General features: G+C 47.3%; 1 protein-coding gene across 1 annotated transcript in view; it reads left to right on the top strand.

Annotated features, from left to right (window-relative positions):
- Positions 1–12,190, top strand: part of LOC142558496 (uncharacterized) — a 264,295-nt gene that overhangs the window by 11,726 nt on the left and 240,379 nt on the right. The window lies entirely within an intron of this gene.

Here is a 12,190-nt window from a genome sequence, read left to right as displayed (position 1 = left end):
AGCAGCAGCCTGGGGTGCCAACGTCGCATGCCACCGAGGCGGCGATGCCCACCGGGCGATGCGTCACGGCGATACCCTCCCCCCTCACGCCCACCCGCCCTCTCCCCTCACACATCACCACAGAAGGCGTTCCCTCTCGCCCACTCTGCAATGTCGAGGCGCAGCTGATGACGTGGCGCCGCAGCCAACGGCAATGTGAATTTTGATGCCCTTTGGCTGCCACAGAGGACGGACGGCGGCTTTTTCGCTCAATGGGCTGTTTGGCACTTGTGCACCCAAAAGGCTAGTCGTCTCACAACCACTGGAACGTAGTTTCTTTTTATTTTTAAAAGCGGGAGATAACCTTCGATCGGTTTGTGCGGCTTCCTAATGAAAGCGTGTCCGGTCGTCACGCATATTTGAGCCGGACCGCGACGGAGCCGGTCCCCACGCGAAGGCTTCCTTCCCTTTTTAACTCAGCCACAGCGGATCGTTGGCGACAGCATAACCAAGGCGCATCGACGTAACGACCGCTTGAGCCCGCGCGAGAACGTCGGCCTGCAGCCGCTCGGAAAGGGACCACAGGACGCGCAAATTGCAGTGTACGTTGGCGAACTTGAAGCCCGATAGCGATCGCGGTACCGAACGAAGGGTATATGCCGGTCGAAAACGGAGGGATTAAGTATTCCCCGGCATGAGAGCACAAGCGCTGCGCGCGATAGGGCGTGCGCGTGCCAACTTTCACCACTAGATGGAGCATCCATGCGGTTTTCCTTTGCGCTGTGTTGCGATCTTAAAAGCATGGATAGAAACGTGCATACAAGCGTGCCTCCACGTCACGTTTCTACAATAAGCACATTAGACCCGTAATCTCTCGTGGGTCATTTCTCTTCCACGGAGATTTCAAATAATGTCTGCTATTTGGAATTGGGAACACCGTGTGTACGTAGAAGTGAAATTATGAGACAGCACCTTATGCTAATAATAATTCTGTTATATCGTTTTTACTGCGTCCTAAAAACTCGTGCTCACACCGTTGGCTGTCTGTTGTGTTTGCGTTTAAATTGTAATTATGTTCCAGCACTCTACTCGTGACCCTACCTGAGAGAGCCTGAAAAACGGCTGAAAAAGGCAAATGTGTACTTGTGTGTACAACTGTGATCGGAGCATTTCATATTTTGCTTTGCTGTGGTGTGTTATTGCTGTGCTGATATACGTTGCATTTCTCTTTATTTATTGTCCCCTCACCCTTATTTAATGGCCGCAGGGCCATTTAGACAAATAAAATGAAAGGAAAAATGGCAGTGTATAAAAAAGAGAAGGCTACAAGACAGACAGACAGACAGACAGACAGACAGACAGACAGACAGACAGACAGACGGACGGACGGACGGACGGACGTCGTCTGTCTGTCTGTCTGTCTGTCTGTCTGTCTGTCTGTCTGTCTGTCTGTCTGTCTGTCTGTCTGTCTGTCTGTCTGTCTGTCTGTCTGTCTGTCTGTCTGTCTGTCTGTCTGTCTGTCTGTCTGTCTGTCTGTCTGTCTGTCTGTCTGTCTGTCTGTCTGTCTGTCTGTCTGTCTGTCTGTCTGTCTGTCTGTCTGTCTGTCTGTCTGTCTGTCTGTCTGTCTGTCTGTCTGTCTGTCTGTCTGTCTGTCTGTCTGTCTGTCTGTCTGTCTGTCTGTCTGTCTGTCTGTCTGTCTGTCTGTCTGTCTGTCTGTCTGTCTGTCTGTCTGTCTGTCTGTCTGTCTGTCTGTCTGTCTGTCTGTCTGTCTGTCTGTCTGTCTGTCTGTCTGTCTGTCTGTCTGTCTGTCTGTCTGTCTGTCTGTCTGTCTGTCTGTCTGTCTGTCTGTCTGTCTGTCTGTCTGTCTGTCTGTCTGTCTGTCTGTCTGTCTGTCTGTCTGTCTGTCTGTCTGTCTGTCTGTCTGTCTGTCTGTCTGTCTGTCTGTCTGTCTGTCTGTCTGTCTGTCTGTCTGTCTGTCTGTCTGTCTGTCTGTCTGTCTGTCTGTCTGTCTGTCTGTCTGTCTGTCTGTCTGTCTGTCTGTCTGTCTGTCTGTCTGTCTGTCTGTCTGTCTGTCTGTCTGTCTGTCTGTCTGTCTGTCTGTCTGTCTGTCTGTCTGTCTGTCTGTCTGTCTGTCTGTCTGTCTGTCTGTCTGTCTGTCTGTCTGTCTGTCTGTCTGTCTGTCTGTCTGTCTGTCTGTCTGTCTGTCTGTCTGTCTGTCTGTCTGTCTGTCTGTCTGTCTGTCTGTCTGTCTGTCTGTCTGTCTGTCTGTCTGTCTGTCTGTCTGTCTGTCTGTCTGTCTGTCTGTCTGTCTGTCTGTCTGTCTGTCTGTCTGTCTGTCTGTCTGTCTGTCTGTCTGTCTGTCTGTCTGTCTGTCTGTCTGTCTGTCTGTCTGTCTGTCTGTCTGTCTGTCTGTCTGTCTGTCTGTCTGTCTGTCTGTCTGTCTGTCTGTCTGTCTGTCTGTCTGTCTGTCTGTCTGTCTGTCTGTCTGTCTGTCTGTCTGTCTGTCTGTCTGTCTGTCTGTCTGTCTGTCTGTCTGTCTGTCTGTCTGTCTGTCTGTCTGTCTGTCTGTCTGTCTGTCTGTCTGTCTGTCTGTCTGTCTGTCTGTCTGTCTGTCTGTCTGTCTGTCTGTCTGTCACTTACTACCTTCCGTCTGTCACTTACTACCTTCCGTCTGTCACTTACTACCTTCCGTCTGTCCGGCTACTTACTACCTTCCGTCTGTCCGGATACTTACTACCTTCCGTCTGTCCGGATACTTACTACCTTCCGTCTGTCCGGATACTTACTACCTTCCGTCTGTCCGGCTACTTACTACCTTCCGTCTGTCCGGCTACTTACTACCTTCCGTCTGTCCGGCTACTTACTACCTTCCGTCTGTCCGGCTACTTACTACCTTCCGTCTGTCCGGCTACTTACTACCTTCCGTCTGTCCGGCTACTTACTACCTTCCGTCTGTCCGGCTACTTACTACCTTCCGTCTGTCCGGCTACTTACTACCTTCCGTCTGTCCGGCTACTTACTACCTTCCGTCCGTCCGGCTACTTCACTACCTAATTTATCAGATAGGTAGTGAAGTAGCGATAAAGACAAAGAGAAAGGTAGTGAAGTAGCCAGAAAGAGAGAGGGAGTGAAGTAGCCAGGAAATAAGAGGCAGTGAAGTAGCGAAAAAGAGATAGGTAGGAAAGTAGCGACCAACAGATAAAAGAGATAAAGAACCAAATGGAAACGGGTGGAGTTATAGAAACAAAAATCACCAGGACATTCAGGCGGCGAGCGAAAAGCGCTTGTGCGCTTGTGGTGTCGTCTTCTCGTCTCGTAAACCGTCTACCTTTTGCGCTGTTGACACCAGGATGGAAAAACAAGAACCCCAAGCTGCTACTCGTGCGGAAAGAGACCAAGCGGAAGCGACCCACCAGACCGGCAGACAACGAAATATGCAGAGTTGAAGATGGATGGATCGACACAAACGAAAAATCAGACAGGAAATGTCACGACGAGACGGCGAGACATTTCTTGGTTAAGTGGTCGCACCGAGTTCGCGCTCCGACGAGCTTTAGCGCAAGGGGAACTTTGTTATGCGAGGGCGTCAGGTATGCCGGAATAGGCAGGTACATCCACGCCTCTGCTTCTATAGGATAAGCGGGACGGTGCCGCTTTCGCGCTCGGGTACTGACAGTGGCCCCACCGGGATCCATCGGCCTTACCGCCGGCGCAGCCATTCCTTCCATTCATTCATTCGCTTTTTTTTCTATCTTCCTTTCTGAATGTCGCGTGCCTTGAGTGGCGCATTATAAGACCTACATTCTCTGTACGCCTTTTCTTTTCGTTCTTTCTTATCTCTCAATAGCGTATCTGAGTATTGCGTTTCTGTTAGTGGACATCTTTGTTTGTAATATTATACGCAGGAGCACTTCTACGGGTTTTGCAAATCAGAACATCGATCATGCAAAGCGTTTTTCATTTGCATCTCAATGCACCACACTCCGGGCACGCAAGCAGGCTCTACTTTCTTTTAGCCTACACGTTGTTCTTTTCCTACACGTTTTCTTTTTGGGCCGCGGAGTTCATAGGTTTAGCGAGGTTAAGAGAATCCGAACTTTAAGCAAACACTACATTTTTTTTTCTCCTTACAGTCCGCGCGCTTTCGTCGCGAGAGCCTTCACCGTCACGTTCAACGGCTTTGGGCGGATTATTCGTCCTGGTTAGCCTACTGACGAAGTCGTGCTGCTCAGCGACTTGCAGCATCAAGAATATATATATATATATATATATATATATATATATATATATATATATATATATATATATATATATATATATATATATATATATAATACGGTTTTTGCATTGTCCTATCGACAGTAACCCAACTAACAGAACTAGTCCACGATCTTGCTGTTACAGTTGTTAATAACCGCGGTCAAACTGACTTTATTCTACTCGATTTGTCCAAGTCTTTTGACTGCGTATGTCACAGCAAAGTAATAGTTAAAGTTGAAAATGGTTTTGGTATAGGAGAACTTTCTGCTTGGATAAGAGGTTTCTTAAGTAACCGCTCGCAATTTGTAGTTTACGGAAAAACGCTTTCTAACGCAGTCGCAGTAACATCCGGAGTTCCCCAAGGGTCGGTTCTCGGACCATTGCTTCTCTTACTCTATATTAACGATATCACAGCTAACATCGATTGCAGCATAAAACTATTCGCGGACGACTGAGTCATATACAGAGAAATTAATCAGTACAATGATCATATTAAATTAAATGATTCTCTAGCTGACATAGCTGACTGGTGCTCTAAATGGCAGATGCAAATAAACATACAAAAGTCGGCGATCGTGACTGCAACCAGAAAAACGGTATCATCAACCTTTATACACGCAATTAACGGCACTCCACTTACCAAAGTTGACGAACACAAGGGGAATTTGAAGGGGAATTTCACTTACATCGTTATCGCTCGTTTAGTTATAACGAAGTTTGACTTAACTATATACATGAGCGCTTTTGCATCACGCCGACATCGAAACGAGGCCGCCGCGGCTGTGGTCGGACTTGCGACGTCGAGCTGAGAAGCTCAATGCCATAGCCTCTGGGCTACCGCTCCATGTAGACTACGTGTGGGGAACGCCGCAATTCAAGTGCGATAGGGCAACATAACGATCTCTCTTTCTGTGTCTGTGTTTTCTTGTTGGAAAGCTACGTGTGACGTCACAGTCCGGCTTCTCCTGGCTTAAGCGTCCCGTTATATCAGTGTATTTCTCGTAACGTCTCCAGAAACGGAGACAACCGCGTGAAAGTGACTCAAGATTGGAGACTTGTAAAATATTTTCCCTCAACTCCGTTTTCATGCGCATGGCAAAAAAAATGTTTCGTTATTACGGGAGTAAATGTCGAACAAATTTCTCTTTATCGAATCTCGCGTCGAGACCTCATTGGCGATACGTCTGCACAACGTACATATTTCCAAGGGTATCAGGCAACCGTCAAAACCGCGTGCTGTCCTTGTTCTTACTATCGCTTCCATTTCCAACTACTCGTACCAAGCAAAACGATGGCTGTAAACTTGCAAATATAAGCCATTAGAATGACGGAGCAACTTTTCATGCTAGGTGCAAGGGGAACGAGAAGGTCTACCAGTGAAACTGGCAACAGGTGCCGGGTGGAACTGTCTGTATGTGGTCGCAATGTCGGCGTTTATGGTGGTCTGTTTTGTGCGAGAGGACTACAAGAGGACGTCTCTTCGAGAATGACGGGGATTACGCTACCTGCGAAGCCGTCGGCCATCGACGGCTTTTCCTTCTGCCATTGCTTATCTCGGTTCTCGGAAAGCGGCAGGCGAAGGGCGCCCCTTTATTATTTATATCCCGGCTGTGATAACCAGCGTGAGCCGCTTCTGCTACACGTTCTTCCACCCTCCCCCCCCCCCTCCGGCGCCACTCTCCCCTGCAACAGCCCGGTCATTAGAGTTTTTGTTTCTCGTCGTAAAACACAACCAGCAAGGAATGAGCGCAACCGTGCTACTTCAGTTTACTGCAGACCGCATTTCACGTGTCCAAGCATGTGACCAGCGAGCTCCCTCGCATTCTGGGCAACCGCGCACGCGCTAGACAGAACGTTGCATAATGCTAAGCACATTGTCACCTTTTAGCAGCGGTGAAAGAAAAAAGAAAAAGAAAACGTTGTGAAACGTTGAGTCGACAATACAAATTTTTTTTCCGGTGAACTTGCGCCCAGAAAACGAAGCAACGCCAATCGAGAAATCGATATTACTGGCGATGCGGTAAAAAACGGGCACCATCAAGATGCAAAATAATGTACAACCGTAAAGACACAGTTTCGTACACTCCTAAGCTATTTGCACACTTAAAGGTTCATTATGTCTAACTCACGCGCTTAGCCCCTTGTGCGTCTAAGTGCCTGAGTTATAGACCAATTTGAACCTTTAAACACCCTTAACGGTGTATATCGGTTCACAGTGAACAAACTGCGCTCGAGGGTAATCGAGCGCTAGTCTCTACACCGGAGGAGCAAGTGTGGCGGTTCAGCTTGAGTGGCAAAGATGGGTAGTACATGTAGTAGACTCTGCTTCATCTTGTTCTAAAAACAGTTGCACTCTATATGGCGTATTATTCTAACGAAATAACAGCGGTCATCTAGTCCACGTGGCTTTTCTTTCCTTAACGCTGCGCGCCCGGTACTTTGCAGGGCACGAAGGTCATGCGCGTTGTCAGCGTGACATGGCATTCTCGGCGGGAAAGTAGCGAGCGCAACGTTTTCAAGAATGGAAACGGAAGACAGACGGACGATTTCAGTCGTACACGACAGAACACACACACACACACACACACACACACACGCACACACACACACACACACACACACACACACACACACACACACACACACACACACACACACACACACACACACACACACACACACACACACACACGCACGCACGCACGCACACACACACACACACACGCACACACACGCACACGCACACGCGCACACGCACGCACGCACGCACGCACGCACACGCGCGCGCACCAAAGCGTGCAACTGTTTTTGAGCACACTGTGTTCAAACGGTTCTATTTGGGAGAGTTGCGCCGGTGTTTCCTCATTTGAACAGTGGTTATTAACGCATTTTGAAAACTGTTCTCACACATAATGATTTCTTTTGTATGAGTTCCCTCCTTCACGTGGGCAGCAGTACTGCCGCTGCCGGCGTTATATGTCAATAAACAAAAAAGTAAGATAAAGTAAAAAACGGCTCAGTGGCGTTGCGAAGTGATTCAACAAAGGATTTTTTCCTGCACAGCTGTAACTATTCGCAATTATTATATAATTATTTAATTATGCAATCCGATATGTATAAGCGCATGGAAATCTAGAGAGATAAAGCTCATTGAATAAAACCGCAACCAGGTCTGAATACACAAGCACAAAGGCGAGACGAATGCATGCACCACACCAATCCTTACGATGTTGTCGCTAAGCAAACGGAGCTCCAGAGTTCCCCGTAGTAAATTTTGTTGGAAATTTTATCGGCATGAGCGTTCATGTAAAAAGAAAATATTCTTGCTGCGTCGTGGGTGCCCATGCTTCGAGCACAGAAGCTTTGAGCGCAGCTGGAGCACATTGCTGTACTCGAGTCCAGCGCTGTAGACCTCCTACTTAGTTCAATTTAGTTTAATTCTTTTGTAAAATATATACATACCTACATGAGTATTCAGAAGGTGTTGTTTAGCACCCCCCTCAATTACGGTTTCCTGGAATGACAAGAAAAACGGAAACAGTGCACGGTTAAATCGTGCGAGGATAAGTTGCACCCAAGTCGGCAGCAAACTTCAACAGCAATGTGGAACGAGCGGTTCTGAACCTCGCTGACTTTTCAAATCTTCCATCCGTGCAACGATTGACGATATGGCGTCTTTCACTTCTGCTAAACGTGAATGGCGCTTGCACTCTGGTAATCCCAGAGGTTAGAGCGACTGTTATGGAGGAGTTGCTGGTTAGGTTAGGATTAGATTGAAGGTTATATTAGGATTTCCAGCCGCAGGTTGTTTATAAGAATAACGACAGATAAAGAAAGAAGTGGGAGCAACTTAACGAATCCTGCAGAGGTTTGCCTGGTGGCACGATTAGGGAATTGTGAAAAATTCAATGATACAGGACAGATTGTGGACACACACACACGCAGCCTACACGAAACACAGCGGTGCGCGCGGTACAGACTGATTACAGTACAGTAAAACTTCGTAATAACGAAGTTGAAAGCGGAACCAGAAATACTTTGTTATACATATTACTTCGTTATATCCATTACTACATGAACTGTACTACGAATCCTAATCAGTGTTTCAAGGGGAGTTCACTTACTTTGTCATATCCGTTGATTCGTTATATCGCGTTTCAAACCTCGTTTCATTATATCGAACCCGCCGTGGTTGCTCAGTGGCTATGGTGTTAGGCTGCTGAGCACGAGGTCGCGGGATCGAATCCTGGCCACGGCGGCCGCATTTCGATGGGGGCGAAATGCGAAAACACCCGTGTGCTTAGATTTAGGTGCACGTTAAAGAACCCCAGGTGGTCAAAATTTCCGGAGTCCCCCACTACGGCGTGCCTCATAAGTAGAAAGTTGTTTTGGCACGTAAAACCCCTTATATTATATATATCTTATATCGAGGTTTGACTGTATCTCATTGAGAACAGGATCTCTTAGAAATGTTAAGACGGCATTCGTTTCGCAGGATGCACAAGCAATGCTAGCCCGTGGGCCAAGTACGTTTCGTGGCTCGGGCATCGCATCCTTTCATGTGCCGCATATTCAGCGTGATCAGCATGAAGACTACGCCTCTTGTTTCTAATGGGAATAGACATACTATAGTCGGATACAACTTTAGAAAAAAGGGGAGGCCCCGCCCAGATGACCGAAGCGCGACAGCCGATTGCCTCCGCGACTAAAATAGTCCCGCTCGAAACATCGTGCTCCTGAAACGCGAAATTCTCGGTATAAATAAGGACTTTTGCATTTTGAGGACTGGTTTATTAGAGCTCTCATGTGCTACAGCACATGCCGGATAGCGGCAGAAAAATAACCCCGTGCCTTTCACAACGCTGCCCGTCGTCTGCTCTTTAGCTTCATTGCAAGTGACAAAAGTAGAAAGAGTAGCTCTGCAACGCTTTTGCGCTTGTTCACTTGTACACGGCGTATCTAATACTCGTTTATCAAGCTTAAAATGAATCAGTTGCTATTGAAAAAGTACTTATATAAAACAATGCATTTATCGCAACCATTACAAACCTGGGGCGAGAATACGGTCGAGGCAGGAAGGTGCAAAAATGCTTCATTCATCGTTTTAAATAAGTACTCTTGGTTTTAAATAGCATAAAATTTATATTTTTTGGTTTTGTGTTTTCACAATTTCACAGCACGCGTTCTACAGCTTGCGCATGCAGTGAGAACTCGTGGACAGCAATCAATCGACGGTGCCACACAACGCTCGAGCACCGTCGCTAGACGCTCGGCTATCTCACTGCTGACAATGGAGAGGTTTAGCTTGTCCGGTATTCCGGTAAAACGCAGGTGGACGGGGCCTTGAGGCGTTGGGGCAGCAACACGATTATGCCAGTGCCGAAAATTTACAACAGCAGCGAAGAAGAATACGCTCGGTTAATGCAATATTAACTGTTTCTGTCTGTTTGAGCACTGCGCCACCAGGTGGCTGCACCATGCAGACCGCTCGACAGCTCACGTTTACGCTTCCGCCCCAACACCCCGGGCGTCCGCCTGCGTTTAACCGGAATACCGGAGGAGGAGGAAAGAGAAAAGAAGAAGGCAGGGAGGTTAACCAGAATAACGTCCGGCTGGCTACCCTACACCGGGGGAATGGGAAAGGGGAAAGCAAAGATCACAGGGAGAGAGAGGAGGGAAGGAAAGAATGAAATTGTGGCAAGTTCGCTGGCGCGTGCGGTTTTACAGAAATTGCCTTAATAGTCACAGGTGGTCGCACAAACCCGTCGTCCTTAAGAAACCGGAATACCGGAAAAGCTAAACCTCTCTATTGATAGTTTACGTTAAGTTGACGGCGACAAATCTTTGCGTTGAAGGCTTCTTCTGCAAATAGGTTTTGTTGCGCGCACTTTTCTGATTACTCCTGAGAATGGTTTTGCTTCATCACTTCACCCCGTCCGACGAAAAACGCAGCGACACAGTATACGAACACACCCGCCGCTACCGTAGGCACCAGTCTTTGGAAAACTTTCTCACCGTAACTTCACTCGGGAGCGAAATAAAACAACATGGAACAAGCACGCAGGATGTGTGTTCGCAGCGGTCGCCGCGGGATCCTGTTTTCAGGCAAAGCGTAGCGCAGCGCCAGCGATGCTCGCTGCAATGTTCTTTAACTGGATCACGGCTTAGAATAAATGCACGCGGCACAAATGGTGCATCGTAATCTCGCTGTAATATTTTCGGCATGATAGACCATCACAAACAGTTCTGGAATTCACTCTGACGAGGGGCTGAAGCACACAGCTGACGCGACCTCGCCCAGTTCGAAGCGAGGGCGGCCATCTTCTCCGTCGGCGGGGTCACCGGCCGTCTGGCTCATGACGTTTGTCCAGAGCGCGCGCCCATTGGTGGATGCTCGTGTGCCTCCGCCTCGGAGGAGTAAACGCCCCCTTTTTTCTAAAGTTGTATCCGACTATAAGTGGGTTACATCTTACTGTATGCTGTACGCCGGGCGCAGTATTAGAACAATTGTCGCTAATACAAAAAGTACTTCCCATTGGAAATGAAATGCTTGAATCAAGCACAAAGAGCGCTACCATAGAAGTAAGTGCTTTCGCATCACTCGCAAATGAGGTATCGGGAATAGACATATATTATATAAACGATGTGAATCCAACAAATAAACGAAGGGTGTACTGAGACCAGGTTATAGCTCAGTCAAGAATTTTATTTTATTCATATTATTTATTTTATTTTGTTCATTTTTGGAGAAATTCAAGGCATTGGCTGCCATAACACAATACAATACTGCAGCACGAACCGTCTGCTTCGATAAATCAAGCCGTCGGGAGCACTTAAGGTATTCATAAATATAAAGCAAGCAAAACAGCCTCTACATCGCAGCCTCCTTCGCACAATTTATACAGACATTGCGCAGGCCCTGCTCTCAGGTATCTGGGACGTATCGACCGCTTAAAGAATGCTCTCGTTGTTGTTTTATTATTTACTTTCGGGGGGCGCAGGGGAGGGGAATGCTGGACTAAGCAACTTCGAGAGAATTTTTAGACGGTCGACGCATTCCAGATATCGCTGTTGCTTGCTAGCCCGGCGGCAACTCAGAAGCCCGAGGAATGATTGTACCTGAGGTTATAAATAAACTCTTAAGCAGGAACATTTTTCATGGGATTGATTCGGATGTATCTATCTGAGAATAGCGTAGGAACTGTCTACAAAAATATATATCTTGTTTTCATATTGTCTATAAATATATTTTGCAATGTTCCTCGGCAAATTGCTCGTGTAGGCAGGCATTGTTTCCCTGCCTTCAGTATTCATTTATAGACTGAGCTTTCGGTCTTATTTGCATGTGGCTTAGGCAGAACGTTTGGATGTAGCACTGAAGTTTCGCTGCGTTTAGCGCACGCAATTTTAAAGAAAAAGAAAGCTCTCTCTTTTAGTCTTTCAATGCTTCATACCTACTTAATCGTAGGGACGATAACTACTGCATGCAATGTTGCGAAGCACACACTTATTGACATTGACTCCCATAGACTCTCATAGATACCGGTGCTGCTTGCTTCGCCAAAAAGGTAACTGAGCTAGAAGGCCGATGAATGAACTTGTATGAGGTTATAAACGAACTATTCAAGAAAGAGGTTAACCTTAGGGCCCCTTCCGATGTTTCTGCATTAATATAACTTAGGAAATGCGTACACATGAATCGCTCTTCCCTATATGAAATCAAGAAAGGGGCTGACAAATGGAATAGCACAGTGTGGTACAAAGTTTGTAAACAGGGATAGGGTGCCTCAGAAAGGCTGGCCAACGTTTCGATAGGAGGACCTATCTTCGTCAAAGGGGGCCTCTCCCTCCTCGGCATGTTAGCGTTAAAGGGTTAGTGCAGTGACATCACGCGCGTTTGTTGTCGGTGGCGGTTGGTTATAAAGGGAGAGACGTCAGAGGTAATGAGCGC

The sequence above is a fragment of the Dermacentor variabilis genome, chromosome 9 (genome assembly GCF_050947875.1).
Source record: "Dermacentor variabilis isolate Ectoservices chromosome 9, ASM5094787v1, whole genome shotgun sequence".
In the NCBI taxonomy this organism is placed as follows: domain Eukaryota; kingdom Metazoa; phylum Arthropoda; class Arachnida; order Ixodida; family Ixodidae; genus Dermacentor; species Dermacentor variabilis.
This window is presented reverse-complemented; position numbering and strand designations above follow the sequence as displayed.